This window comes from Hibiscus syriacus, unplaced genomic scaffold (assembly GCF_006381635.1).
Source record: "Hibiscus syriacus cultivar Baekdansim isolate YM2019G1 unplaced genomic scaffold, ASM638163v2 tig00110890_pilon, whole genome shotgun sequence".
NCBI classification, from domain to species: domain Eukaryota; kingdom Viridiplantae; phylum Streptophyta; class Magnoliopsida; order Malvales; family Malvaceae; genus Hibiscus; species Hibiscus syriacus.
The window spans coordinates 11,791,043-11,796,986 of NW_024062900.1; the positions used below are offsets into that span (position 1 = coordinate 11,791,043).

At 33.6% G+C, this 5,944-nt stretch overlaps 1 pseudogene; it reads left to right on the forward strand.

Annotated features, from left to right (window-relative positions):
- Positions 1 to 1,068: 1,068 nt before the first annotated feature.
- Positions 1,069 to 4,431, forward strand: LOC120144722 (annotated as a pseudogene).
- The last annotated feature ends 1,513 nt before the right edge of the window (positions 4,432 to 5,944 follow it).

Sequence of the window (5,944 nt, forward strand, 5' to 3'; positions counted from 1 at the left end):
CATAGCTTGCAAAGTACTCCTATTTATATATTTGAGGAGATTTTCTTCCTCCAATGAAATGCATCCATGTTTCAGGTGGTATTGAGCCCATTAACAAATGCCCAAGCCAGCTATCAAATCCAAAACATTCTCCTAACCGTCTAGAGTTGCATCGACTACTGTAGCATCCGCTTGACATTTCTAGAAATGCTACAGCATCAGTGTATAGTTTTACAGCAAAAATAAAATTTATCCCTAGGTAACCCATAAAATCCTCAATATGCACAATGTGTTAAATTCAACAAATATGCATCTAAAATGCTCCTAAAAATGCTCAAGTTTAAACTAAAACTAGGTGAAAAAGGTAACTAAAGATATCTCTTTTGTAAACCACTATCTAGATTTCAGCAGATTAATGCTCGTGTCTAGTGTGTGGAGAAATCAGGTCAGTACAGTGTGCGTAGTGATTATCGTCTATTGTTGGAAGATGAACATGGATCGCAGAAAAATAATGTTCTGTTTCATCGCTTATGGGCTTGTTCCTGTCAATGTAAAATCAAGTTGCAAGTTTGGCGATTCATTCATAATTTCATCTCGTCAGAGTCTGTACGAAAGAAGAATTATTTTTAATCCTATTTGCCCAAGATGTAATGTGTGTACGGAGTTCGATGTTCACATTGTTCGGGATCGCGTGCTTGCTCAAGTTGTTTAGTCTGAGTTATGTTACTCATGCCTGACCGCGGGGGGTCTATTGATTTTTCAATCTGGCCTAGTTCAATGTTTAGTACCTATCCGAGTAATAAGCTTGCACAGATTCTGGTGGTTATCAGGGCATTATGGTATGCACGAAATATACACTACCATCAAGGAAAATTGTTTCAGAACGAGGAAGTGATTACCCTTATTCAGACCCAATGTAGAGACTTCAATGTGGCAAACGCAAGATTGAGGGAACACTCTCCGCCTTCTATTGTGCGATGAGAGGCCCCAAGCTCACCGCGGGTGAAAGTTAACTTTGATGTGCGTTTCATCCAAGCTCATCAACAAGCCTGGATAGGTGTCTTCATCAGAGATAGCAATGGTCAGATTATGGGAGCTAGTCGGAGAGAGGTTTCTCGGGTTACCTCTGTTTTCATAGCTGAAGCAATAGTGTCTCTCCACGTTGTCTCCCTTGCAGTATATTTGGGTTTTTCAGAGATTGTTGTAGAGGGTGATTCTCTCTCTATCATCGAAAAGTTAAGATCTATTACGTCTGATCGCTCTGAAGTTAGTCCGGTGATAATGGAGGTGAAGGGTCATGCATCTCCTTTCTGTGCATGCTCTTTTGCTTTTGTCTCTCGCAGTGGCAACATGACAGCCCATCTTCTCGCCGCTGAGATTTCTCTGAACTCGTCAGACTGTTATTGGGTTGAGGAAGCTCTTAGTCGGGTGGAACGCCAGGCTTCTAAAGACCTTCGGTGGCTCGATCCTCATTAAACTCCATTTTATGCAGTGTCCGCTGAAGTACTTAGGCTCCAGTTCGGTTTTCTTCCCTGCATGTGTGCACCTTCATTCTCTATGTGGTTCCCTGAGTATGGTCGATTGAAGCGTCAACCGTCTTTTTCATTGCTTTGTTTTCTTTTTTTTAATGTTTTTGCCCGTACAGTTGGTTTCCACTTTATTGAGCCATGCTTCTTCAACCCAGGAACCTCAGGTTTGATTCCCTGAGCATCAATTAAGCACCTAAAATTTTATTTCCTCCTCTAGAGGGTGACAGAAAAATATATCAAAATTAAAAATAAATTTAATCATCCAATCAGAATGTGACATATGTCATTACACTTGACTCCAGTGACACATGGCATCATTTGATTTGAAGGTTAAGTTAATTTTAATATATTAAAATTAGGACCAAATTGATAGAATATATAATTAGCAATGACTAAATGTGTAATTATACTAAATATTTTAACTACAACGTCAGCTTCTCGATTAGATATTAACAACCAGTGGCTTAATTGAATGTATTTAAATAGTTGAGTGACCTGATTGACAAAATTTAAAAAAATGATAGTCAAAATGAAAAGGGGAATAGTTAGGTAGTTACTGGTATAATTTACCCTTTGTTTTAAATAATTAGCCTTTATATTTTTAATTAATTTATAATTATACGTTAAGTCCTTTAAAATTTTAATTTTTTATAAATTAAATTAATGGTGCTATTCGTTAATGATGCTCGTCGAGCGTTGTAGAATTTTCATTCATAGTATGTGATTTAGATTAGTTATCAATAGAATTAGAAAGAATATGAGTGATTAAAAAATAATTAAATTATTTTTTATATATTTTTGTTAAATTTTTTATAAAAATATATATTTTTACAATTACCAAAATCATTTATAATTTAAAATAATTTTTAAGATAAACAAGTGAGGCTTAATGAGTTAAAAAAACGAAGTAAACCATTGTTTCCATAGTTTGTTCAATTAATCCATTACAGAAAAACAAGCAGAGAAGATAAATAACACAACCATTTTCACCCTTTCTTCTTCTTAATAGTCTGGAATAAAGAAGAAGGAAGAAGCAGCGCAGCTTGGATGCACATGCTTCGATCATTATATCACCGGCACAGCATTCAGAGCTATGGATCTTTCCGCTTTGGGCGAACGATTGAAAGTTGTTGGGGAAGACGATCATCACCATCAATCAACCAATATTCACGCAAGAAATGATGACCAACATAAATCAGGTGCAATTTCAAAAAGGTCATAGATGTTAATATTCGAATATTAAGATTTGAAAAGGTTTACCAAGTTGCTTTTGGGTGAAGACATGTCGGGAGGAGGTAAAGGTGTTTCTTCTGCTTTGACCTTGTCAAATGCAGTCACAAATCTTACCAGGTCAAATGCAGTCGCAAATCTTGCTGGCAAGGATCATATCCATATCAGAGTTTATCGAAATGAACGTTTTAGGAATAATCTGAATTTTGAGCCTAATTGTTGATGGACGTTATAATAATCACATTCGTATTGGCTTGGCTATAATTATAATTATAATGCAGCATCCATTTGTGAAGAGCAAGGGAAATTGGCACCAATGTCACCAGATAGGAAGGCAAGGTGGAGAAAAGAATTGGATTGGCTTTTATCTCTAACTGATCACATTGTCGATTTGTTCCTTCACAACAGATAGCCGCTGCATGGAGGTACCGGTTCGATTTCTCTCGGATAAATCGAGCTCATACAAGCCACCAATCATATAAAACTGTTACTTCATGTTGCATTTTGATTCCAACTTCATTGTATTAACGGGCAACGATTTGTTTCGACTTTGATAGATTATGGTCACGAAACAGAGGAAGGATTTGCTCGTCAACATACCCAGCCTGCTCAAGCTGGACTCGTTGCTTATTGTGCGTAACCATATCCTTTTAACATTGTAAATTCAGTTGAAAATGTAGCAAAGATTAGTAATGTGGTTGGTGATCAAATTTGTAATGAAACAGGAGACTCTTGATGGTTTTGGACGAGAAAAGGAATTCTGGTACGTGTCGAAAGGCAACGATCTCACCAACGGAGACAGCCGAAGGGAAGGGAAATGGTGGCATCCGGTGGTTAAGGTTCCACCAAATGGATTATCGGAAACATCACAAAAATGGCTGCAATCTGAAAAGGAGGCCGTGAGCCAGGTACTAAAAGCAGCTATGGCCATCAATGCTGCAGTCCTGTCCGAAATCGAAGTCCCCAAAAGCTACATCGACTCCCTCCCTAAGGTAAAAGAAATGCAACTCTTTATGAACTAAAACCATTTAAACAGTTTTCGCAAATATAATCGATGTTCCCAAATGATGTCAATATAAAATGGAAGAGAGTCTTGGTAGAGTACTTTGATCTGGCGCAATTCCTTTCAACCATGGACTTGTCGACCGAACACAGAGTTCTCGATCTTAAAAACAGAATCGAGGTCTCAATGATTATTTGGAAGAGGAAAATGCACCACAAAGATGGAAGGTTGCCTTGGGGTTCACCCATTATCTCAGAGAAAGGAGAACTCTTCGAAGAAAGGGTCGAGACGATCCTATGCCTAATTAAGCATTGCTTTCCCGGTCTTCCACAATCCGCACTCAATGTATCTAAGATCCAAGAAAACAAGGTAAAGAGTATAGAAATGACTTCGTTTTCATTTTCATTTTCGATTTATTCGTGTTCGAAAAACTTAATTCTTTGAACTTCACAGGATGTAGGACATGCTATCCTAGAGAGCTATTCAAGGGTTATAGAGAGTTTAGCTTTCACAATCATGTGGAGAATTGAAGATGTCCTTCATGCCGACAGTCTTACACATACATCGTCGCCGGCAAATTCCTTAAACTCTGACGACGATGCAACGAGGCCGAGTTCTTTGTATACACCAACACTTTCGAATTTCATTAGTTGGAGACCAAGTAGTAGTAGTGCATGGAAAACCTGCTGAAGATTGATAATGACAAGAAATCTTTCAAGCCTCCACTTTGTCCTACCCCAAAACCTTCCCATGTCGAGAAGATCGAAAACATAACTAGTCTAAGAAGTTCGAGTGGTCTCGATGATATCCGGTAACCTTAGAAGGAAAGGAAACAATGGGAAGACATAAAAAATAATAGTTAGAAAGCTTTCATTATGTATATATTCAACCCTCGTATAAGATTTCAAATGGAATAGTTGTTGGATAAAAAATCTGATAATAATTAGTAAACACGTATGTATACTGTATAATACTATTATAAAGTGTGGTATGAAATTAAATGATCAATTATATTACATGTGTCGAAGATATTAAAGTATCGTAAAAATAAAATGTAAATATTATAAGTTGTATTTATAATTTAAAAAGAAAAAATTTTAAATACTTAAAAACTTATTCAATAATCAATTATATAAAGAAATATGATTATCAATAGGTTAATGTGGATTTTTATCATAGAAATTATTAGTTTTATGATAAAATAATATATATATATATATATATATATATATATTCTAGAAGATCAAAATCAAGAAAATTCAAAAAAAATTAACGTGTCAATTCAAGCACATTCATACTTTTAATATTAACTTTATTATTTTTGATGATTTGAATATACTCTTATTAATTCTATTAATTGATATTTTGTTTTAGAAAGCATATATGATTATTGTCGTACATTGTAATATATATAGTCTTGGAAAATGTAAATGAATGGTATAAATCATTCGAGATATTTTGACACGTATGTTTCCGTTATTTGGTGTATAATATTTGTTCTTATATATATATATATATATTTGATTTGTTTTTTAAAATATTTTTTAATATTCCAACTAATTATAAAATAGTATTGATTTGAAATTTTTTTAAGTTATTAGTAATATGTACAACAAAAGACATCTAAAGAGAATAATATTATTTTTTAACTATTTAAGTCACTTAATGTGTTCTTGTTGTTGAAACATTGAGTTTTAGAGTGCGTTTAGATCAAGGAAACAATTATTATCAAGGGAAATAATCTTTTACAGAATCACATACCCACGTTTAATTCAAAATCATTCTAACTAGGAAGTAATGAAGCATCGCCTATAGTGTTTTTTTTTTACTTTGCATTCTCGGAAATCTCATTCCCTCTATTTTCTTATGAATGAGACATTTCTCTCCCCCTTTAAATAATAATACGTTTGAAATAATATAATTATTTCAAAATGATCATTCCTTTTTTTATATAATTACTCGAGTACAATTTTATTTTATTTATTTTTTAATAGTTTAGAATTTTTTTATACTTATTATAAAATAATATGATGTGTATAAAATAAAAAAAAATATAATTAAAATATATCAAAATTTTATTTTATTTTGATTATTTTTACATATATGATCGATTCAAATTTTATTTTTTACATATATTTTATTACATCTATTATTTAGGATTAATTTTCATAAAAAGGTTTTCATATTATATTATTTTTATATT